General features: G+C 38.3%; 1 protein-coding gene across 4 annotated transcripts in view; it reads left to right on the forward strand.

Annotated features, from left to right (window-relative positions):
- Positions 1 to 25,917, forward strand: part of CNOT6L (CCR4-NOT transcription complex subunit 6 like) — a 108,348-nt gene that overhangs the window by 10,916 nt on the left and 71,515 nt on the right. Inside the window, exon 1 of one of the 4 annotated variants that reach the window (XM_063603542.1) lies at positions 8,093 to 8,110. The exons of the other annotated variants lie outside the window; for them this stretch is intronic. The gene's annotated coding sequence lies outside the window, so the exon portion shown is untranslated. Of the gene's footprint in view, positions 1 to 8,092; positions 8,111 to 25,917 lie in introns of those variants that run through there. 4 annotated transcript variants of the gene reach the window in all.

Raw genomic sequence — 25,917 nt, forward strand, 5'->3', positions numbered from 1 at the left:
TATGAGAGAGGCAGTATGATTCTCATTCTGAAGCTGGTTAAGAAAGTGAGCCTTGGGTCCTCCACTTTCCAGCTCTACGGAAACTCATTTAACTTCTCTATGCTTCAGTTTTCTCATCTGTAATAGGGAGATAATATTCCTTATCTCGTAGAGTTTTGTGAGGATTAAATGATGTAGTACTGTAAAGTATTTAGGACACTACCTGGCACATCTGTAGTAAAAAACCAAACTAAAAAACAATACACGTACACTATTACTGTTTCTTATTAGGAAAGAAGTTAATTAATGTGCCCAAGATTACAACCAGATCTATTTGAATTTAAAACACTCTTATACTATAATGCTTACATTTGTAGGATGTTTAAGTCTGGATCTAGTAAACAGGTGAAGGCAGAATATGCTAAGTGACTAACATTAAGTGCTATGACATACAGAGTACATATGGATTTTAAACTACAGGGATAAGTAAGAGAGGAGATAGATGTTGCTCTTGCCTTTATGATGAGAAAAAAGGCAGGGAAAAAATTAATAGACTACTGTAATATCTTCCTTGCTAGTCTACAACTTCCATTATATCTCCTTTAACATCTTTTCCTTTGTACACATTGTCACCAGAGAAATCCTTGTAAAATTCATCCCACATTGCTTAAATTCTCTGCTTACAGTCCTTTAATAATAATAGTTACTGTTTTCTGGTTACCTACTGTGGGCTAGGATAGGAGACAGCAGGCTTCTCTTCTTTTCTCTTCTTTTTTTTTTTTTTTTTTGAGATGGCAGAGTCCCACTCTCACCCAGGCTGGAGTGCAGTGGCACGATCTCAGCTCACTGCAACCTCCACCTCCCAGGTTCAAGCGATTCTCCTGCCTCAGCCTCCCGAGAAGCTGGGATTACAGGCGCACACCACCACACCCGGCTAATTTTTGTATTTTTAGTGGAGATGGGGTTTCACCACGTTGGCCAGGCTGGTCTCGAACTCCTGACCTCAAATGATCCACCTGCCTCAGCCTCCCAAAGTGTTGGGATTACAGGAATGAGCCACCTCGCCAGGCCTAGCAAGCTTTTTTCTATGAAGGGACAGATGTAAATATTTTGACTTTTTGGGTCATGCAAGATCTCTGTTGCATATTCTTTTTTGCTGTAATTTTTTTGTTTTTTAACAGTCCTTTAATTTTTGTTGTAATTCTTTTTTCACAATCCTTTAAAAATGTAAAAACCATTATTTGCTGCCAGATCAGTCTGGATGCAGCTTATTGACTGACCCCTATGCAAGGAGATTTACGTGAACTAACTCATTTCTTCTTGTAACAATCCTGGTAAAGTTGATATTATTTCTACTTCACAGTTGAGGAAATTGAAGCTTAGAGAGGCAGATTTGATGAAGGTCAAGTAAGTGACAGATTGAGGCCATTGGAATACCTAAACCTGTGTACTTCCTAAGATATCTTGCTGCTTCCTATTACTTTTAAATAAGATGCAAATTTCTTAGCATTATGTGTAAGGCCCTTGATGATCTTGTCTTTGCTTACTTTTCTAGTTTTCGTATTTGTTACTCCTCTCTCTCACATATTCCTTAGCCTAGCTGTAGTGAGTGACTTACAGCGTGGTCTGTGCTTTATATATGCCTACAATACCTTATACTTTATGACCTCATTGATTTCTTTAATAATCTGCCTCTGGTACTTCCTACTCTGGGAAACCTTACTTGGTACTTGTAGTCCTTGCTTTATGAACTTTTTCTGTGCTCCTCTAGCATTCTGTGCATTCTTCATTCATAACACTTACTACATTGCCTTGTGTTTAACTTGGGTTTATGTCTCCGTTTTGCGTTAGACTGTGAGTTTTTTTTTAAGAGATGGAGATTTTGCTATGTTGCCCAGGCTGACCTTGCATTCCTGAGCTCAACAGATCCTCTCCCTGTAGCCTTAGATTGTAGGATTTTTTTTTTTTTTTTTTTTGAGATGGAGTCTCACTCTGTCGCCATGCTGGAGTGCAGTGGCGCGATCTCGGCTCACTGCAACCTCTGACTCCCTGGTTCAAGTGATTCTCCTGCCTCAGCCTCCCGAGTAGCTGGGATTACAGGCACACACCACCATGCCCAGCTAACCAAGGCAGGCGGATCACCAGGTCAGGAGATCGAGACCATCCTGGCCAACATGGTGAAATCCTGTCTCTATTAAAAATACAAAAGATTGTGAGGTTTTTAAGGGCATAGATGATATATGCCTTACCTTTGTAGCTCATGTGTTTGATACATAGTAGGGGCTTAATACAGAGTTTGGCATATAGTTGGGAATTTGAAAGTGTTTATTAAATGAATGAATAATTAAATGGCATTACAGACATGGAAATCATATCAGCAGATCTATAGTTGCAGAAAAATGAGTCCAGGTTCAGGGGTGGTGGTGAGTGGGAAAGTAAGTAAATTTCTGGTTAACTTCTAGGGCTCGAGTGGGAACATGAGGTTAATAAGGCAAATTGGAGAATGATCGTGGAGGGGCTTGAATATCTTGGTAAGGAATTTTACTTTTGTTCTGGAGTCATTGATACAAAGCTTTCAACTCTAGAGCAGCAGGTGTTTTTTAAATCCATAACTTGGGTTCTCTTAATACACAAATTGTATGTTGTAATATTGCTTTAGGTATTTTATAGAACATTCATTACCTAAACAATTGTTTTGATTAATAGATACTGCAAGATGTAGCTCTAGAATATCATAATTATCAGTACTACTATTAAAGACATTGGGAGCCATGGAATGATTTTGAACAGGTTGGTGGCAGTTTGAAATTAATTTTTTTTTTTTTTGAGACAGAGTTTTGCTCTTGTTGCCTAGGCTGGAGTGCAATGGCGCGATCTTGGTTCACTGCAACCTCCGCTTCCCAGGTTCAAGCGATTCTCCTGTCTCAGCCTCCTGAGTACCTGGGATTACAGGCATGCGCCACCACGCCCGGCTAATTTTGTATTTTTAGTAGAGATGGGGTTTCTCTATGTTGGTCAGGCTGGTCTCGAACTCCCAATCTCAGGTGATCCGCCGGCCTCAGCCTCCCAAAGTGCTGGGATTATAGGCGTGAGTCACCGTGCCTGGCCTGAAGTTAATTTTTTAAGATTAATCTAGTTGAGGTATTCACAATCAGTTGAGGAGATGGGACTGGGAAGAAGGAGGCCTTTTAAAAAAAGTTAAAATATAAAGTGATAAGTCAATGATTGACTATGAGGAAGTCAGAGACGAATGAGAAAAACGGAAGAGGCAGGTCAAGGAAGGAAACTGTGTATTTTTTGTTGGTTAAATTGATTACTGTGAATTTTATTGGAGTGATTTCTATCGTTGCCTGAATTTGGGCTCTGCTTACTTTATGCTTGAATAATTAGAATATTATTATGATTGGTTTCCCTTCCTGTTGCTAATTCATGGATTCTTAATCTTTGGTGCTGTGGACCTTTTTTCAGTCTGGAGAAGCCTGTGAATCCAATGTAGAATGACAATTTTAAATGAGTGAAATAAAGTAAATAGGACTTGAAAGGAACTTGTTGTATTGAAATGCCAAAATATGATATAGTAATATATATGCTTCTTTATTAATACTGTTAAGTAACGTCTTGCAATGAGTCTAATAGCTACCATAATTTTGGAATACTGGTACATATAGATATTTTGAGATTTCTTTGACAACTATAATATGAAATGAAAATGTACTTCTGTTAGTGACAGAAATCACAGGTACTGCTAATACTATTATGGTTGATTGTTTAGGTTTGTGTGAAAATTTTAGAGATTAGTGAAAATGGTGATGTAATTTTTTTTCTATATAAATTCACAGGTTTCCTGAGATTTATGGAACCTAGGTTAATTACCTTTGCTTGTACTAGCTCCTGTTTTACTCTTCTTCTGTGTATTTTTGTCATAGTAATGTACTTTTCTTTGCAGATGGTAGTATTTTTATTGCATCATGTCTGTTTTGGGAAATAATATGTACTCTTTGTAAAAAAAAATTCAAATGGTAATAAAACGCATAATTTTCTGGTTATCCTGCTTCATGGCGATCAAGCTTGTTAGCAGTATAATATATACAGTGGTTTCTTGGTATAGAGAGGATTGGCTCCATGACCCTTGTGTATGCCTAAATCCATGCATACATACTCAGGTCCTGCCATGTATATGAAAAATTGGCCCTCTGTATACATGGGTTTCTCATCTCACAAGTGCTATATTTTCCATCTGTGTTTGGTTAAAAAAAATCTCCACGAGTGAACCTGTGCAGTTCAAACCCATGTTGTTCAAGGCTAAGTGGTAGTACTGTTACCTGTTTCTGGTCAATATATACTTACATAACCACAAAAACATAACTAAAATAGGTTCATACTGTGTATACTTTTTAAAAAATTTGCTTTTTTTCATTTGAAAACATCTTTTTTCATTAATAAATACACCTCATGCTTTAAAAAATTGTAGGATGAAAGTTGAGATATGTATTACATAACACAAACATTCACCATTTTAAAGTGTATATTTTAGTGGTTTTAGTACATTCAGTATGTTGCCAACCACCACTACAAGCAAATTCCAGAACATTTCCATCACCCACAAAAGAAACCTCATATTTAATGTCAGTTAGTTCCAGTTACCCCATCCATTGACAATTTCTGGTCTACTTTCTGTCTCTATAGATTTGCTTCTTCTAGGCATTTAATATAAGTAGAATCATATAATATGTGACTGTGTCTGCTTTTTTCACTTAGCATAATATTTTCAAGATTCATGTTGTAGCATATAACAGTATTTCATTCCTTTTTTTTTTTTTTTTTTGAGATGGGGTCTTGCTGCATCACCCAGGCTGGAGTGCAGTGGCACGATACCGGTTCACCATAACCTCCGCCTCCCAGGTTCAAGCAGTTCTCCTGCCTAAGCCTCCCAAGTAGCTGGGATTACAGGAGCCCACCACCACGCCTGGCTCATTTTTTGTATTTTTAGTAGAGATGGTGTTTCACCATGTTGGCCAGGCTGGTCTCAAACTCCTGACTTCAGGTGATCTGCCCACCTTGGCCTCCCAAAGTGCTGGGATTACAGGCCTGAACCACTGTGCCCGGCCAATATTTCATTCCTTTTTATGAGTGAACAATATATTATTATACATACTTGGTTATTATAAATAATTCATGTATATGGTTTTGTGAAGACGTATGTTTTTATTTCTCTTGGGTGTATACCTAAGAGTGGAATTGCTGGGTCATACGTATTTCTGTGTTTTAACTTTTTGAGGAATTGACAAACTTTTCCACAGTAGCAGCGCTGTTTTACATTTCCACACCTCACGCTTTTTTCTTTTTTTTTTTGAGACGAAATTTCGCTCTTGTTGACAGGCTGGAGTGCAATAGCATGATCTCGGCTCACTGCAGCCTCGGCCTCCCGGGTTCAAGCAATTCTCCTGCCTCAGCCTCCCGAGTAGCTGGGATTACTGGCATGTGCCACCACACCCGGCTAATTTTGTATTTTTGGTGGAGATGGGGTTTCTCCATGTTGGTCAGGCTGGTCTTGAACTCCTGTTCTCAGGTTATCTACCTGCCTCGGCCTCTCAAAGTGATGGGATTATAGGCATGAGCAACCGCACCTGCCCTACCTCCTGCTTTTTAATGGCTTCATTGTAATCCATTTTATTGATGTCCTGTCATTCAGTCCCCTGTTGATTGACAATTTATTTCTGTATTTTTGATGATTATCAACACTAATGCAGTGAAAAAACTTGTATAAACACCTTTTGCACACTTTTTTAAAGTATAAATTTTTAGGAAAGGAATTGCTGGATCAAAGTAATTACACATTTAATATTTGATACATCTTGTCAGATTGCCCTTTAGAAATGTTTTATAAAATTTTACTCCCAACAGTTGTGTGATGTATGCTTATTTTCTCAAACTCATATTCACATAATTAATTTTTGTCATTTTGATAACAAAAAGTCATACATATCTTAAATTTTGGAATTTGTTAATTATAGTGGAGATAATTTTTTTTTTCACATTTTTTTTGGCCACTGCGTTCTTTTGTGATTTGCCTGATCATGACCTTTACCTTAAATTTTTCTATTGGGTGTCTCTGTTTTTCTTATTACTTTGTTAATAGCTGTTTACATTTTAGAAACATTACCTTATTGCTCATTATCAATATTGCAGACTTTGTTCCAGTTTCTTGTTTGTATTTTGACTTTGTTTATGACTTTGCTTTTTGCCTTATAGACATTAAATTTTTAAAATACTGTTTATCATTCCTTATAAAAGGTCTTTGCCTTGCTCAGAATAAGTTTTCTGCACCCCAAGATTATAAAATATTTTCTCTGCATTTTCTTCTGAGAATGTCTAAAATTTGGCATGATTTAGTAGAAGCTTGGTTTTTGTAGTTGGTCTTAACTATGTTCAAATTCCCGTCTAGCCACTTACTAGCTGTGAGGTGTTAGATGTCTGCACAACTTCTCTGTATCTCACCTTCCTCATCTGTAAAATGATAGTTGATAATTAGGGTCTATGCTTTTGGTTAAGTTAAATGCAATAATTCAAATTCCCTAGCATACCATCTGGCCACATACTGGGTGTTCAGTGCATGTTTTCTTTTCTCTCTCACCCATAAACTCCATCTTCTATCAGTCTAGTTAAAATCTGGTCCAGAAGATAAGGGAGGGGAAAGTTTCAAGAAATAATGTTGCCCTTACTTTTCAAAGTCAGAGAAGCCATGTGGGATGAGTACTGTCTGAAAAGGAGATTGAAAATTCATTTAGTAATTAGGAAGTAATTTATGTTTAATGAAAACATTTTTTAGTAGCATGATAAAAGGCATATTTTAATACAAAGAAGACTAAAACCTATATAACATACCTAAAGGATATGTTCATATGCAACATGTATCCATCATGATTTGTAATATTTGGGAGAAATAGTTGTAACTCTACTCTTCTTATTGTTGGAATACTGGTAAGAGGATAGAGAATCAATGCTGACATACAGTATATTTATATTGTATGTATAAGGTGTACATAAATTTAGGTAATTTTTACTATTAATAGTTACAAATTACTGTATTTGTAACACACCTCACAATCATCAACCTGTATTAGAACTACTGCTCCATTGGAATCTTCTTAGTAGCATTATAATGGACTTTAATGGAATTTACACATATTCTTCACTAAATTAAAATTATGTATAAACAGTGTTATATTTCTTTTGGGGAAAGCAACTTTAAATACATTTTAGAAAGAAATGGGAAATAAATGTTTACAACATGGTAGTCATTGTTTACATTTTTCTCATCTTGTTTCCTGGACTATGAGGATTTTAGGACAGGGGGACATAGTTTTTGCTATATTGCCCAGGCTGGAATACAGTGGCTATTCACAGATGTGACCATAGTTTGCTATAGCCTCGGGCTCCTGACTTCAAGCAGTCCTCCTGCCTCAGCTTCTGAGTAGCTGGGACTACAGGCACATGCAAGGTGCATGGCTTATAATGGGTTTTTGATAAATATTTATAAAATGTTTCTCCCCCCCCCCCAATTTTTATCCTCTGGTAGAATAACTTCAAAATAAAGGTTTTAAAATTTGTTAAGAAAAATAAATATTCCTCAAGTGGAGTAATAATAGACATGGATTCTGTGCAATTTGTTTTCAGAAAATTATATCAAACTGTATTCCTTGACTCTTAGTAACTGTCTAAAAATTTTTTTTGGTATGTTACATGTATACTGTCATTTTGTCAGCTTCAAAACAAGAAGGAAATTATTCTGTATTGGTTAGCTCAGGAGGAAGGTAATGAGTTTTAAGTAACAAAACAGGAAATTAGCTCCTCTGTGACCTTTGATGAGTTTGTGAAGCTGGTGTTTTGAGTGCAGGATTGAAATTGTGAAGAGCATTATATTTAGTTTGCTTTGTTGCTTTTGCAGAGTATCTATTTGCCAGGAAAACCTAGGAATTGAAGTTAAAGACTCTGCTACCTTTGTGGGAAATGAACAATACTCTTCCTTCTGCTGGCAAAATCTGGGTGTCTACTTTTCAGTGGCTGGTTTTTGCTTTCACGTAGGGTCAGAGTATCCTTTTCCTGGAACCAAGCTTGACTCAAAGCCATTGTAAGTTCTCTTGTTCTTTATCCTTCTAATCAACTATTTTAGGAGCAATTTTAAAGTTGACACCCTTTCCCTTCTAACCTTTCTGCTCAATACAAAGCACCACCTTCTTGGCAGTCATTTGTATGAGTAGAGTGGATACTTTTGTAGGCATTTTATTCATGCCAAAAAGTTAAGGGTTAGCTCTTTGTTTAATGCTAGTTGTTTTGGATCAGTGTGAGTCAGCATTGGCCTTACCTTTCTTTTACATCCTTTTGTAATTAAGATGTTGGTACCTTGGAACCCTCTCCTGGATGGAGCTTTTCTTTATACTTTATCAAGTTTTATTTCAGACAGTTGGGTTACTAAGATTTTTCTGTTTTACTCTACTGTTTTTAATGGAGACTTGTAGATTTTAGATACGGCTTATACACATTCTAAACCCTGCTTCTCAGAATAGTCATACTAGTTTTAACACCTCTTTACACATCTTTTATGTTTATCTAACATTAAAATATTGTATAATTTGGTTCAGTTCAAAAGTATGGGATGGCTGTTACAGCTATTCAGACTTTCATATTGTTCAAAACTTTGTATACAAGACTTTATTTTTTTTAAATTTTTTTTTAAGAGACAGGGTCTTGCTTTGTCGCTCACAGGCTGGAGTGCAGTGGTGTGATTATAAGCTCATTGACCTCCTGGGCTCAAGTAATCCTCCTACCTAAGCCTCCCAAGAAGCTGGTGCTCACTCACAGTCACATGCTACTGTGCCTGGCTACTTTAAAAAAAAATTTTTTTTTTTGGTAGAGTTAGGGTCTCACTATGTTGCCCAGGCTGGCCTTGAACGCCTGGGCTCAAGCAGTCCTCCCACCTTGGCCTCCGAAAGTGCTGGGATTATAGGTGTGAGCCATAATACCTGGCCTTTGTGTAAGACTTAATTTAAAATATTTTCCTGAAGAAATAGAAAAGCTAAAGTAATTAGCTTTATGAAAAGGATTCATTAGTTCAGTTTTTGATACTATCAAGTTCAGTTTTCTGGTAATTAAAATCAATTTCTTGAATTAGTTTTTTTTTTTTGATGGAGTATAACATGCTTAGTTTTATGTACAGGTGATTGTTTATATAAACAGATATTAAATTTGTGAAAAAATACTCAATTCTTGGATTTGCCATGTACTACCAGAGAGGCAGAGCCCGAAATTGGAAGGTAGGAAAAGGAAAAAGATGAAGGATTTCATATGAAGTGTTAGAATGTTACTTCAGTTTTTTTCACATTAAAACATGGACTAAATCTACTTTTTCTAGAGGATTTGTTACTTTGAATGAAAGCGCTCTCATACACTTGGCTTATAATAGATGATATGTGATCCTTTTACAGGTACCCTTGCAACTTCTTAGTTTGGGTCTGAACATGTTCTTTTTTTTTGAGATGGAGTTTCACTCCCCTCACCCAGGCTGGAGTGCAATGGCACAATCTCAGCTCACTGCAACCTCTGCCTCCTGAGTTCAGGCAGTTCTCCTGTCTCACCTCCTGAGTAGCTGGGATTACAGGCGCCCACCACCACGCCCAGCTAATTTTTGTATTTTTAGTAGAGACGGGGTTTCACCATGTTGGCCGGGCTAGTCTCGAACTCTTGACCTCAGGTGATCCACCTGCCTTGGTCTCCGAAAGTGCTGGGATTACAGGCGTGAACCACCACACCCATCCTGAACATATTACTTTTGACCTTGTTTATACTAGCCTAGGCTGGAGTGCAGTGGCATGAGCGTGGTTCACTGCAGCCTCAACCTCCTGGGCTCAAGTGATCTTCCTGAGCAGTTGGGACTACAGGTGCGTGCCACCATTCCCAGCAAAGTTTGTTTTTTGTAGAAACAGGGACTTGATGTGTTGCCCAGGCTGGTCTTGAACTACTGGCCTGAAACAATCCTCTCACCTTGGCCTCCGAAAGTGTTGGGATTACAGTCATGAGCCACTGTGCCTGGCCTGTTCAACAGTTTCCAGTTTTGGGCTGTTATAAATAAAGCTCTAAGAACATTTGAGTTCAGTTGAATCTTTGGGTGAACAAATGTTTTCATTTTTCTTGGGTAAATATCTAGGAGTGGAATGTCTGGGTCATATGGTAGCTGCATATTTAACTTTTTTTCTTTTTTTGAGATAGGGTCTTGCCCTTCACTCAGGCTGGAATGCAGTTGTGTGATCATGGCACACTGTAGCCTTGACCTCCCAGGCTCAAGCAATCCTTCTACCTCGGCTGCCTTAGTAGCTGGGATCACAGGTGCACACCACCATGCCTGGCTATTTTTTTTTTTTTAATTGAAATGGGGTCTTACTATGTTGCCCAGGCTCATGTTGAACTCCTGGCTCAAGCAATCCTCCCACCTCGGCCTCCCAAAGTGTTGCGATTATACGTGTGAGCCACCGTGCCTGGCCTGTTTACCTTTTTAAGAAACCTTCAAACTTTCTCCCAAAGTTGTAGCATTTTGCATTCTCATCTTTAGTTTATGAAAGTTCCGGTTGTTTTCTTGGCTCGGTTTTTTAAAAACTTAGCCATTCTAATAGGCCAAAGTATAGAGTAGAATCTCATTGTGGTTTAATTTTCACTTCTCTAATGACTAAAGCATCTTATGTACTTTTTTACCATCAATATATCTTCTTTGGTGAAGTGTCTATTAAAATGTTTTGCCCATTAGAAATTTTTTTTATTACTGAATTTTGACAGTTCTTTATGTTGGATATACATTCTTTATCATATACATGATTTGTAAATATTTTTTCCCAGCGTGTGGGTTATTTTCTTTTTTTTAAAAAATTATTTATTTGTTTTAGAGACAAGATCTCAATCTGTTGTCAAGGCTGGAGTGCAATGGTACGATCATAGCTCACTGCAGCCTCTGGGCTCAAGCAGTCCTCCTGCCTCAGCCTCCTGAGTAGCTAGGACTATAGGCTCCTGGCTGATTTTGTATTACTTTGTAAAGACGGGGTCTTGCTATATTTGCCCAGGCTGGTCTTGAACTCCTGGTCTCAAGTGCTTCTCCTTCCTTGGCCTCCCAAAATGTTGGGATTACAGACAGGAGCCACCATGCCTAGCCTATTTTCCTAATAATGTTTTTCAAGGAGCAAAAGTTCTTGAAAGTCTAATTTATCAATTTTTTGTTTTATGGATCATGCTTTTGTTTTGGTGTTGAAGATATCCTTGCGAAACTCATAGTCACCAAGGTTTTCTCCTGTGTTTTCTTCTAGATATTTTATAATTTTGGCTCTTAAATTTAGGCCTGTGATCCATGTTGAACATAGAGTAGTCCCACCCTTATTTGTGGAGGATATATATTCCAAGACCCTCAGTGGATGCCTAAAACTGCAGTTACCACATGAATTTCTGTTTCCTTCTTCACAATGTCATAGGTGGAAGATTAATTCTTACCATAGATTTTGGCAACCTCACTATATGATTTTTTTCTTCCCTTATTAAATTGAGAATTTTCACCATTTCACTTAAAAAGGAAGCCCCTTATGGTTTCTTTTTGGCATACCTGAATTTCCAGCATCACTACTCTTGTGCTTTGGGGCCATTATTAAGTAAAATAAGGGTTTCTTAAACACACTGTGAGACTGACAGTCTGATAACTGAGATAGATACTGATTGACTAATAGGCAGGTATACTAAACAGTGTGAATATGCTGGACAAAGGGATGAATCATGTCCAAGCAGGACTGAAAGAGACAGCAGGAGATTTCATCACACTACTCAGACTGGCACACAATTTAAAACTTGTGAATTGTTTATTTCTGGAATTTTCCATTTAATATCTTTTGACCCTGCTGGCTACAGGTTACAAACTGCAGTGAAACTGTAGATAAGGGATAGAGATGGGGGGCTACTGTGTTTTCTTTTTTTTTTTTTTATATAGTATGAGGTAAAGTTCGAGGTTCGTTTGTTTAAAATATGGTAATCTAATTGCTCTAGCACTATTAGTTAGAGATTATCCTCCCCAGTGAATATCCTTGGCAGTTTTTTTTTTTTTTTTTTTTTTTTTTTTTTTTTGAGACAAGGTCTTCCTCTGTCAGGCTGGAGTGCAGTGGCACCATCACGGCTCACTGCAGCGGCACCATCATGGCTCACTGCAGCCTGGACCTCCCAGGCTCAAGTGATCCTCTCATCCCAGCCTCCCAAGTAGTTAAGACCACAGGGACACCACCATGCCCAGCTAATTTTTTGTATTTCTCTGTTAGACATGGGGTTTTGCCATGTTGTCCAGGCTGGTCTCGAACTCCTGAGGTCAGGCAGTCTGCCTTCCTTGCCTTCCCAAAGTGGTGGGATTACAGGCATGAGCCACCACACCTGGCGTCCTTGGCAGTTTTGTTGAAAATTAATTGACCATGTATGTTTGTGTTTGTTTCTAGACTCTGTTATCTTGATGTTAATCTTTGTCAGTACCTTATTGCCATGATTACTGAAGCTTTGTAATAACTCTTGAAATTACGTAGTTGTGTTAGTCTGTTCTCACACTGCTGTAAAGAAATACCTGAGACTGGGTAATTTATGAAGAAAAGAAGTTTAATTGACTCCTGGTTCGCAGGCAAGAAGCATGACTGGGAGGCCTCAGGAAACGTAGAATCATGGCAGAAGGTGAAGGGGAAGCAAGCATGTCTTAGCATGGCAGAGCAGGAGAGAGAGTGTAGGGGGAAGTGCCACACATCCCCTTCAAACCATCTCTCATGAGAACTCACTATCACAAGAAAAAGCAAGGGAGAAGTCCTCCCCCATGATTCAATCACTTCCCACCAAGCACCTCCCCCAACACATAGGGATTGCAATTTGAGATGATATTTGAGTGGGGACCCAGAGCCAGACCATATCAATAGTGTAAATCCTCCAATTTTATTTTTCTTTTTCAAAGTTGTTTCAGCGTTAGCTTTTCTAGGCCCTTGGTATTTCCATATATATTTTAGAATAAGCATGTTAATTTCTATAAAAAAATATGTCATGGGGGGAACAGGGCTGAACAACTACCTATTAGGTATTGTGCTTACTACCTGGGTGATGCCATCATTCATACCCTAAACCCCAGCATCACGCAATATACCCATGTAACAAGCCTGCATGTGTACTCCCTGAATCTAAAATAAAAGCTGAAATTATTAAAGATAAAAAGAAAGAAAAAAGATCACTTTCAATGAATAAAAAAAAACCACCTTAGGTATTTCACTGGGATTGTGTTAAATTTGTAGATCATTTGGGGAAGAATAACATCTTAATATTGATTCTTCTGACCCATGAATATAAGGTATGTCTTCATTTATTTAGTTCTTTAATTTTTCTCAGTAATGTGTTATAGTTTCCAGTGTACTGGTGTATTAGTCCAGTCTCACACTGCTGTAAAAACATACCTGAGACTGGGTAATTTATAAAGAGAAGAGGCTTAATCAGCTCATGGTTCTGTGGGCCCCGTACAGACTTCTGCTTCTGGGGAGGCCTCAGAAGACTTAACAATCATGGTGGAAGGTGAAGGGGAAGCAGGCACATCCTCACAAGGCCAGCAGGAGAGAGACAGAAAGAACAGGAGTGAAGGGGGAAGTGCCACACACTTTTCAAATAACCAGCTGTCTTAAGAACTCTGTCATGAGAACAGCAAGGGAGAAGTCTGTCCCCATGATTCAGTCACCTCCCACCAGGCCCCTCCTCCAACACTAGGAACCACAACTGGACATGAGACTTGGGTGTGGACACAGAGGTAAACCATGTCAACTGGTTTGCACATCTGTTTTCATATTAATCTCTATTTTTTTATGTCATTGTAAATGATACTTTAAAAAATTTTACTGGCCGGGTGCAGTGGCTCACACCTGTAATCTCAGCACTTTGGGAGGCCGAGGTGGGTGGATCACCTGAGGTCGGGAGCTCGAGACCAGCCTGACCAACATGGAGAAACCCCGTCTCTACTAAAAATACAAAATTAGCCAGCCGTGGTGGCACATGTCTGTAATCTCAGCTACTCAGGAGGCTGAGGCAGAAGAATCACTTGAACCTGGGAGGCAGAGGTTGCAGTGAGCCGAGATGGTGCCATTGCACTCCAGCCTAGGCAACAAGAGGGAAACTGTCTCAAAAAAAAAAAAAAAAGAAAAATGTCTTTTTTACTTTTGCTTGTTACCTGTATGTAGAAAAAAATACACTTGATTTTTTTGCAGGGGACATATTAATCTTGTATTCTGTTACCTGTTAAATCTATTCATTAATTCTGTTAGATTTTTTGTAGATTCTATAGGATTTTTTACATATATATAATTTATTGTTTGTGAATAAACATGAGTTTAATTCTTCCTTCCAGTCTCCATGACTTTTATATCTTCTCTCTTGCTTGATTGCATGGGCTAGAACTTCTGGTGTCTGGTGTAAACTTCAATAGAAGTGAGAGCTAACATCCTTGCCCTGTTTCTGATCTTAGGAGAAAAGCATTCAGAATTTCACCATTAATGTTAGCTATAGATTTTTCATTGATGCCATTTATCAGGCTAAGTAAATTCACTTTTATTTTTTAAATGAAGGTTTTCTTTTTAAATAGGAATGGCCGTTGGATTTTTCAGATGCTTTTCATGTATCTATTGAGATGATCATGTGTATTCTTTTAAGTTTCTTAATAGGTGGTTTTTATTATTTTGAATGTTAAATCAACCTTGCTTGCATTACTGGGATAGTCACCACTTGGTATAATGATGGATCACTCTTTTTTTTTATATTGCTGGATTTAATTTGCTAAACTTCAAAAAAGACTTTATTTGCATTTATGTTCATGAAGTCCATAGTTTTCTTGCACTCTTGTTTCATTTGATATTAGGGTAATGTTTGCCTCAACTTTATTGAAGAGTTTATGTGGAATTGGTATTGTTTCTTCCACAAAGGCTAACCAAGGTTGAGAACTACCAGACTATGACTATAATCTCTCTTTCCTTCTATTTCTAAAATCTTTTTTTTTTTTTTTTTTTGAGACAGAGTCTTACTCTGTTACCAGGCTTGAGTGCAGTGGTGCGATCTGGGCTCACTGCAACCTCCGCCTCCTGGGTTCAAGCAATTCTCCTGCCTCACCCTCCCAAGTAACTGGGATTACAGGTGCCCATTACCATGCCCGGCTAATTTTTTGTATTTTTAGTAGAGGTGGGGTTTTACTATGTTGGCCAGGCTGGTCTCGAACCCCTGACCTCAGTTGATCTATCCGCCGCAGCTTCCCATAGTGCTGGGATTACAGGTGTTAGCCACTGTGCCCAGCTGGCTATATAAAATTAACAAAAATTGTTTTACAATTTTTAAGTTTCATGGGAGACATTTTAGTAAAATTTATAACGCATATACCTGTACACTCTTACCGCATAGAAAGCTTATCTGTCTTCTAATCTTGAGCAGTTTCTGTAGTAATCATGTTGGCCATGTCTTTCTCAGCTCCCCTACCCAACACTCAGAAATCAGTGGCTGCTGCTTAGTACTCAGGGAAATGCCCAGAATTCCTGTCAAGTTTTTCTCTGTTCTCCTGCTCTGTCCTCAGAGTTTTCCAAGTCCATCATAAGAGACGGGGGCAGCATGATGTAGTCTCTGCTGCTGGGACTGTAGAGCCAGACTGCTTGGGTTAAATCCCACTGTGCCACCCACTAACCATGTGACCAGAGGCAAATTTCAGAATGCGCTTATGCCACTCTAAAATAAAGATAATTAAAGCACCTCCAACTTAAAAGTTGTGATTACTGACGCGTAAAACACTATGGATAATGTTTGTCACATGGTTGGTGCTCATTGAATGATAGTTATATCCTATTATTTGTCTCCAGTTGGAAATTGCTGGGATGCTCAGCCTTTGGTGGAATAGCTGTCTGCTTCTCAGCATCCAGAGATACTTTTGATGGCTAGAATATCATCATCTTTTACGAAGAATTTGGAAATAAATACAATTCATAACCTCTGGCTTTTTCGTTTCTCTCTGACAATGATTTCTTTGCATGGTACTTGATTTTCTAAATGCTTTTTTCAATGGATACTATACTCTGGACTCATGCTTAGGTCATATTTGTGCAGGGATTTTTAACCTTAGCACCATTGGCATTTGGGACAAGATATTTCTTGTTGTGGGGGCTGTCCTGAGTTCTGTAGGTGTTTAACAGCATCTGTGACCTCTACCTACTAGATTCCAGTAGCACCCCTGCCAAGCCACCCAAGTTGTGTTAACCAAAACCATCTCTAAACATTGCCAAATGTCTCCTGAGGGGCAAAATCACATCTGGTCGAGAGTCACTTTTTTAGAGGGGACTTCAGTATGTGCTGCCATAGAAAACTGATTTGTTATGTTAGTATTTCTTGGAGAGAGCCATGACAGTTACTAATCAAAACTTACTTTCTAGACTTGTCTTTTTTTTTTTTTTTTTTTTAAGACAGAGTCTTACTCTGTCACCCAGGCTGGAGTGCAATGGCACGATCTTGGCTTACTGCAACCTCCGCCTCCTGGGTTCAAGCGATTCTCCTGTCTCAGCCCCTCAGTTAGCTGGAATTACAGGAGTATGCCGCCATGCCCAGATAATTTTTGTATTTTTAGTAGAGACGGGGTTTCACCATGTTGGCCAGGCTGGTCTTGAACTCCTGACCTCAGGTCATCTGCCCACCTCAGCCTCCCAAAGTACCGGGATTACAGGTGTGAACCACTGCCTGGCCTATTAATTTTACTTAATATATTTTTCTCATATTTTCAGTTCAGCATAGCTACTTGATTTAGTTGCTGCCACTGGGATTGGTCAATAAGGGCGTCTGTATTTTTTTTTAATTTGCTGATTGTTCAAACTGATGGCTTAAAGTATAGAATTTTTGCCTCTATAGTTGCCATGGATGTAGGCACCTAGGGAGGTTATCGGTGGTTAACAGCACCCAAATCTATACTTTTTTATATGTCATTGCACTTTGGTTTCAAAAAGAAGAGACATAGCTTACTAATGATTCTATTTATCTTATGCCTAGAGGTTGTTGGGAAAACAAGTATTTTCTATCTCAAGACAGGATATTACTGCTTGGGGATAATCTGTTATCCATGGGCATTTATAAATGACCTTTAGGCGCTTCTAAACAAAGTAAAGTAACTCTGGGTAATTTTATTTGAATTTAAAATTATTGAACAGCTGATGAGTAAATACAGTGTAAAGTATCCTTGTTTTTAAACATGCTTTTGAATATGATATTTATGCTTCAAGTATATATATATATGTACATATATATTCTCTGGGAGGAATATGGTCTTGAATCTATAAATTAAGAACATGCAGTGTTTCCTTTAGATGCAAGGTTTTCCTTATCGGAATATTTTTCACAATACCAAATGATTTTTAAAATATTATGGGTATGTGAGTGATTTACAGTCAAAAATACCTACCATTTGTTGTTTAAATAATACCCAAGCAAAATCAGATTAATTTTTCTCAATCAGAATATGAAAAAAACTTAGAAAAATATCCTGAGTACAACAGAAGAATGAGCCTTAGAGAAATTATATGCCATTAGTATTAGGCTTATAATAACAAAACATTTTACAAAACACCATAAATGGTCTGCTTTTGATCAAAGAAAATATGGATGTTTAAATGGACACTGAACTTTTTACATACCCATTTATTTTGTGAATCTGTAAGTATTCTTAAACTACTTCCTCTACTTGGCAGTATTTTCTCATTTTATTAATCTTTGCTTTTTTTTTTAACCGTACACATTTGTTACTTATCTTGATAGTTTGCAGATATCTTTAGGTAATATATAGCTTTCTCAATGTTGATAACATGCTAGGCTATCAGAAATATGACAAAGATGATGCTGAAGATGATGATGATGATGATTATTTGGAGACGGAGCCTGGCTTTGTTGCTCAGGCTGGAGTGCAGTGGCGCGATCTTGGCGCACTGCAGCTCCCACTTCCCGGGTTTGTGATTTTCCTGCCTCAGCTTCCTGAGTAGCTGGGATTACAAGTGTGCACCATCACGCCTGGCTAATTTTTGTATTTTCAGTATAGACAGTGTTTCATGATGTTGGTCAGTCTGATCTGGAACTCCTGACCTCAAGTGATCTGCCCGCCTCAGCCTCCCGAAGTGCTGGGATTACAGGTATGAGCCACCGCACCTGGCTAACAAAGATTGTTTTTAAAAATGTGAAAGTTTTGGCTGGGCACAGTGGCTCATCATGCCTGTAATCCCAGCACTTTGGAAAGCCGAGGCAGGTGGATCACGAGGTCAGGAGTGTTCGAGACCAGCCTGGCCAAGATGGTGAAACCCTATCTTTACTAAAAATGAAAAAAAAAAAAAAAAAATCAGCTAGGCGCAGTGGTGGGCACCTGTAATTCTGGCTACTTGGGAAGCTGAGGCAGGAGAACTCTAGCCTGGGCGACAGAGCAAGAATCCGTCTCAAAATTAAAACAAAAAGTGGGGAAAGTTTTTTGCGTATCTTCAAATATAGTCAAATGCCTTTTTATTTTTTAATTAAAAAATCCTTTGTAAACAACAATGAGATACCAATGTACCTTTTGGAATGGCCAAATCCAAAACACTGACAACACCAAATGCCAAGGAGGATGTGGAGCAATGGGAATTCATTGCTGGTGAGAATGCAAAATAATATAGCTAATCTGGAAGACAGTTTGGCAGTTTCTTACAAAACGAATAAGCATACTCTTACCATATGATCCAGCCATCATGCTTTTTGGTATTTACCCAAATGAATAAAAAACTTATGTCTACACAAAAACCTGCACATGAATGTTTATAGCAGCTTTATTCATAATTGTCCAAACTTGGAAGCAACCCAGATGTCCTTCAGTAGGTGAGTGGATAAATAAACTGTGGTACATCCAGACAGTGATGTGTTATTCAGTGCTAAAAAGAAATGAGCTATCAAGCTATGAAAAGACATGGAGGAAACTTAAAATGCATAATACTAAATGAAAGAACCCAATCTGAAAAGACTACACACTGTATGAGTCCAACTAAACGACACTCGGGAAAAGGCAAAACTATGGAGGCAGCAAAAAGATGAGTGATTGCCAGGGGGAGGGGGAGAGGGAATGATAAATAGGCAGAGCACAGAGGATTTTTAGGGCATGCTTTATATTTAAAAATTTGTATGTTGTATTTAGCAGATGGGAATGAATTTTTTTTTTTTTTTTTTTTTTTTTTTTTTTTTTTTTTTTTGAGACAGTGTCTTGCTTTGTCGCTTAGGCTGCAGTGGCACAATCACCGGTCACTGCAGCATCCACTTCTTGGGCTCAAGCAATCCCCCCACCTCAGCTTCCCAAGTAGCTGAGAACATAGGCACATGTCACAATGCCCAGCTAATTTTTGTATTTTTTGTAGAGACAGGGTTTTGCCATGTTGCCCAGGCTGGTCTCAAACTCCTGAGCTCATGCCATCTGCCCACCTCTGCCTCCCAAAGTTCTGGGATTACAGGCATAATCCATCATGCTTGGCTTTTTTTTTGAGGCGGGGTTTCCCTCTGTCGCCCAGGCTGGAGTGCAGTGGCATGATCATGGCTCACTGCAGCCTTAACCTCCTGGGCTCAAGGAATCTTCCTGAGTAGCCGGGACTACAGGCATGCACCACCACCCCAGCTAATTTTATTTTTTGTAGAGACAGGGTCTTGCCATGTTGCCCAGGGTGGTCTTGAACTACTGGCCTCAAACAGCCCTCCCACCTCAGCCTCCCAATGTGCTAAACAAAAAAAGACTGACTTTTTTTTCCCCTTTGGCTAAAAGTTCCTTGCATTGTATTTGAACATTTTGTTAATGAGAAAATTGAGTTGACTAAATGATTGCATTGGGGCGGGGTTGGGGGGAGCGTGGGGGGAGCTGTGTACTCAGCATAGTCAGTTTGTAGGATATCTTAAGTTTTTCCTTGAAAATAAGCAGTTAGAGGGTTTACTATCACTTTGGGTTTGACTAAGAGCTGTATGATTAGCTAAATAATTTAACAGTTTGGGAGACAGCTCTGCATTGAATCATTTTGTGTTTACCTTATTCTGTTTTGGCCTAAAGCCCATCCCATTCAAGCATACCAGTTTTAGCTGCTTAAAATTAAAAAATTGAAAACATTATCTTCATTGTAGTGAAATACTAGTGATGTGTGGAAGGGGAGTTGGTGGAAAATTTAAATCAATTGATTTACTTATGAAAAGAGAGAAAGGAGACTTGTACTGTCATATAGATATGGCTGTATTTTATTTAACTACCTTATTGTTGAGAATAAACTCTTGTCTTTAGGCTTAGGTTAAATTCCTGAAAGTGGCATTATATTTTATTGCCTTGTGTTTTTTTTTTCCGTTTAGAATGAGGTTAATTTTTTATATATGTATTACACATTTGCACTTCTTTCATCAATTGCATATTATTATTATTATTTATTATTACTTTTTTGAGACAGAGTCTTGCTCTGTCGCCCATACTGGAGTGCAGTGGCATAATCTTGGCTCACTGCAGCGTCTGCCTCCCAGGTTCAAGCAATTCTTTTGCCTCAGCCTCCCGAGTAGCTGGGACTACAGGCACATGCCACCACGCCCGGCTAATTTTTTGTATTTTAGTGGAGATGGGGTTTTGCCGTATTGCCCAGGCTGGTCTTGAACTCCTGAGCTCAGGCAATCTGCCCGCCTTGGCTTCCCAAAGTGCTGGGATTACAGGCGTGAGCCATGGTGCCTGGCCGAATTGCGTATTATTATAATATGTTCTTTCTCATTTAAAAAGGTATTATGTAATCTCTTAGCGTGTTTAAAACTGTTAACCTTATCATGCATGTCATACATATCTTCTGTATTTTACTTGCTTTTCATTTTGTCTTGTATAATGTACAGGAGGTTTGAATTTTTAGATAATCATATAAATATGTCTTTTTATGTTTCTATTTTTGGATTCCTGCCTGAAGAGATCTTTTCCCATCCAAGTTTTTAAAAAACTGTTCGCTTACATTTTACCTTAGTATGCAAAAAAATTAAATCTTGAATATATTCATTAAATCTTGGAATGTGATCGAGCTATTTTAACTTACTTTTTGCCAAATTGTGGAATGTAGATTTCCCACTAATATTGGAACAAAAAAGAAGTTTGGTCAAAGAAAGTAGATTTTCAGATTTATGATACTAGTATTGGAGATCATTTTGAGGGTTTTCAAACTTTAAAGACAAAGGATTTATTGAAGGCATATATCTGAGGCAGATCAATGTAGTGGAATTGGATTAGAATTCCAGTCCTGCTGCTTGCCAGCAAGCTTCTAAACCTCTTTATATTACAGTTTTCTGAATGCTAGAATTGGAATAGTAATACCTGCTTACAAGATTGTTGGGAGAAATTAATTAAGTGAAATAAAGTTAGGTAAATAACTTATATGTAGTAGCTAGTAGTTGGTAGTTGCAGTGATGGTGATTATTGTCATCATCATTTGCTGCACCTAAAGAATCCCAAATTTAGAAATAGATAGTGTAGTCTCCTTTAAGTGGATTCTGTGAGTTTCAAAGAAGAGTTTGAGTACACATTTTAGATTTGAGTCTCGTGCTAACTGAATGAATCTCTTCACTACACTAGTGATTATAATTGTGTATGCTGAGAAACTGGGGGTAAGTGTAATGACAGTGAAACGCCATGCTATAGTTTGCTTTTATGATGGCAACTGACAAGAGTATTTTATATTTAATATAAGTACAGGGATTTTAAGGCATTTGTAATGTCTTTAAGAATGTGATAGCTAAATCAGTAGAGGATATAGGCCCACTCAGATGTGTAACTAGAAGCAATGTTGTTGAGTAGAGGAAAATAAAAGCGAATGAAGGAAGGAGGCAACTAGGATTAGTAGTGTCATTTATTATTATTATTATTGTTATTATTTTTTGAGACAGAGTCTCGCTTTGTTGCCCAGGCTGGAGTGCAGTGGCACTTTCTTGGCTCACTGCAGTCTCCACCTCCCAGGTTCAAGCGATTCTCCTGCCTCAGCCTCCCGAGTAGCTGGATTATAGGCGCCCGCCACCACAACCGGCTGTTTTTTTGTATTTTTAATAGAGACGGGGTTTCGCCATGTTGGCCAGGCCGGTCTTGAACTCCTGACCTCAGGTGATCCGCCCACCTTGGCCTTCCAAAGTGCTGGGATTACAGGCGTGAGCCACTGCGCCCGGCCTCATTTATTATTAGACTGTTATGGATGGCAAATTCTTTACATGAGGAAAATGATTTATAGGAAAGACTCAGTAAAATAGAAGCAGATTTTTGAAGCTTTCTATCTTTACATATAGAACATCATCTCTCCATGACTCTGGTGATATTTTTCAGCAACCCCTGTGAACAGCCTCTCTTCTCATGTTGTTTCCTTTTTTAAAAATATTTTTAGGCCAGGCCTTGGCTCACACCTGTAATCACAGCACTTTGGGAGGCCAAGGTGGGCAGATCACTTGAGCTCAGGAGTTCAAGACCAGCCTGGGGAATGTGGTGAAATCCTGCTTCTACAAAAAATACAAAAATTAGCCAGGTGTGGGGTGGTATGCACATATAGTCCCAGCTACTTGGGAGGCTAAAGTGGGAGAATCACTTAACGCCCAGGAGGTCAAGACTCCATTGAACCATGACAATCCCACTGTACTCCAGCCTGAGTGACAGAGTAAGACCCTGTCTCAAAAAAAATTTTTTTTAAATTTACTTTTATTTTCTTTAGCAATACAGACAGGGTCTCACTGTGCCACCAGGCTGGTCTTGAACTCTTGGACTTAAGCACGATCCTTCCACCTCAGCCTCCCAAAGTGCTGGGATTACAGGTGTGAGCCACTATGCTCAGCATCCTCATGTTATTTCCTCTCTCTCTCTGTCTCTCTTTCTTTCTTTTTTTTTTAGAGGGAGTCTCACTCTGTTGCCCCAGCTGGAGTGCAGTGGTGCAATACTGGCTCACTGAAACCTCTGCCTCCCGGGTTTAAGTGATTCCCCTGCGTTAGCTTCCCCAATAGCTGGAATTACAGGTGTCCGCCACCACGCCCAGCTAATTTTTGCATTTTTAGTAGAGACGGGGTTTCACCATGTTGGGCAGGCTGGTCTTGAACGCCTGACCTCAGGTGATCCACTCTCCTTGGCCTCCCTAAGTGCTGGGATTACAGGCATGAGCCACCGCACCCGGCCATGTTATTTCTTATTTATGTGTCTTTGGTTATGCTTTTATTTTTGCTTTGTCTGTCCCTACCACACCTACAACCCCCTTCCTTGAGGGAAATACTGATTCCTGTTCATTCTTTAAGATTCAGCTTCGTGTCACCTCTTCATGGAAGTCTTGCATCATCTCTTCTACTTCAGCACTGTGGCACTTTGAGACAAGTTTTCTTTTAATCCCCCTTGTTTTGTGCGTGTGCATGCAGACCAAATCTTCGTCAGCACTAGATATTGTCATTTATTAAATTTAATCCTTCTAATGTGTAGCGATATCTCATTGTGGTTTTTAGTATTTCACTGATGCCTAATGTTGTGCATCTTTTCCTGTGTTATTTGCTATCCGTGTATCTTCTTTGAAGTATCTGTTCAAATATTTTGGTAATTTAAAAAATAAGATTGCTTTATTATTTTGTTTTGAGAGTTCTTTATATATTCTGGAGTGTTTTTTTTTTCAGATACGTGTTTTGCAAATATTTATTCTTAAACCCTGACATGTCTTTTCCTTCAAATTTCAAAGAGCAGAAGTCTTAACTTTTCTTGAAATTTAGTTTATCAGTGTTTTTTCTTTTATGGATCATGCTTTTTATGTTATATCTAAGTAATCTTTGCCTAATTCAAGGCCACAAAGACTTTTCTCTGGTGTTTTCTTCTGATGTTTTATAGTTATTGGTTTTATATTTAAGCTTATCGTCCTTGTAAGTTTACTTTGTGATGCAAGGTATGGATTGATGTTTGTTTATTTATTTTTCCATATGGATATACCATTGTTCTAGCACCATTTGTTGAAAAATCTGTGCTTTCTCTATGGTTACCTTTTTGTTGTAAATCTATTGACCATGTATGTGGGTCTATTTCCAGCTTCTCAGTTCTGTTCCATTGAACTATGTGTCTTCTTTCATTAATACCAAACTCTCTGGATTACTGTAGTTTTAGTAAGTCTTGAAATCAGATAGTGTGCACATCTATGTTTATACCTTTTTCAGAAGTGTACTGGCTATTTTAGATTGTCTTTCTGTATAAATTTTAGAATTAACTTGATTTCTGCATGGGGAAATACACAGAAGAAGAGGTAAAAGATGACTTAAGCCAAGAATGATGAAAAGGAAGTTGATACCCATTAAAAAAGATGAAAATGTACGTATCAGAGGAGAAAGAAAACACAAACTAAATCAAAAAAGTGGAAAGAAGGCTGGGTGCAGTGGCTCATACCTGTAATTCCAGCACTTTGGGAGGCTGAGGTGGGCAGATCACTTGGGCCAGGAGTTCAAGACCAGCCTGGGCAACATGGTGAAACCCATCTCTACACGAAAATATAAAGATTAGCTGGATGGTGGTGGCGTGCACCTGTAGTCCTCGGTACTCAGACGACTGAGGTGAGAGGATCACTTGAACCCAGGAGGTTGAGGCTGCACCACACTGCACTCCAGCCTGGGTGATAAAGTGAGACCTAGTCTCAAAAAAAAAAAAAAATTAGATTATATTCAGTATCTTTAGATGAGTAGGAGGCATTAAATGCAAGGCATTAAAGCATTGTAATTGTTAAGTTAGGTGGAGACTAAGACTTAATTTGGAATTCTGGGAGGAAAATCATAAGCTTAAGTTGTCCATATTGATAATGAAATAAAATGAAACATGTCTATAGTAGCATTATTTTTGAAATTTTGAAGTGATTGATTTATAACCCCAGGTCTGGTCTCTGTTTTTTATTTTAGTATTTATGTATGTTTCATATTGTTGCTGCTGCTGTTGTCTTGTATCTCAGATATGGGAAAAAGTTTCTAAATATGCAGAAAAGGAATTGTATTCGATTTCTTTCTCCTTTATTTCCTCCTGGTAGTACTGTAACTGACAATTAGACTATGCCCTCATCGCTTTCCAGAGGCAGAAGCTTCCTGTAAGTTATCTCTGGATTGCCGTAAAGTTATCTTTGGATTACCTTTGGAAAGATGTATAACAACCAATAACGTTTTCTCATATTCATCTAGGGACTTTATTGCCACATATGCCTATGCATTTTATTTGCACAGATAACTAGTGTTTGACTTGAGATATATTTAATATATTAAATATTAATATATTTAATAAATTTAATATATTTAATAAATAGATCCCCAAGAATAAACTGACTAGAAATAAAACATATTGAATCCAAGTATTTCCTTGTTCCTTGGGTTATCTAATTATTTGGTTTGCTAGCAAGGATTGTAGAAAAGAATATTATCACTGATTTAGGAAACCAGTTGCTATCATCTTAAGTTAAATGTACTAGTATGTGTTTAACCTATTATCTTCAGTCCCATTCCCCAATATTAGGCCATTTAAAACTTCTCATTCTTGTCCTGGGAACTCTGTTCTCTCCACCTATTCTTGACCATGCCAGAGGTTATCGGTTATTCATCACCCTCATCCTTTGTGATAAGGATGTTTTATTTTCCCTTTAGTTGTTCTACTTATTTTAGAGTAGTGACAGTAGAGAACAATGCAACTACCTGATGAGGGAGAAAAAGGAAGTAGTAACAAGAAATGCCAAATTCCTTGCAGAATTATTGAAAAGCAAAATACTGTATAGCTTTTCTTTTTCAAGTAGTGCTGTGAAAACAGTATATGCTCCATGCGGGTAAGGACAATGTCCAACTTGTTCACTATTGAAGCACCCT

This window comes from Pan paniscus, chromosome 3, assembly GCF_029289425.2.
Source record: "Pan paniscus chromosome 3, NHGRI_mPanPan1-v2.0_pri, whole genome shotgun sequence".
NCBI classification, from domain to species: domain Eukaryota; kingdom Metazoa; phylum Chordata; class Mammalia; order Primates; family Hominidae; genus Pan; species Pan paniscus.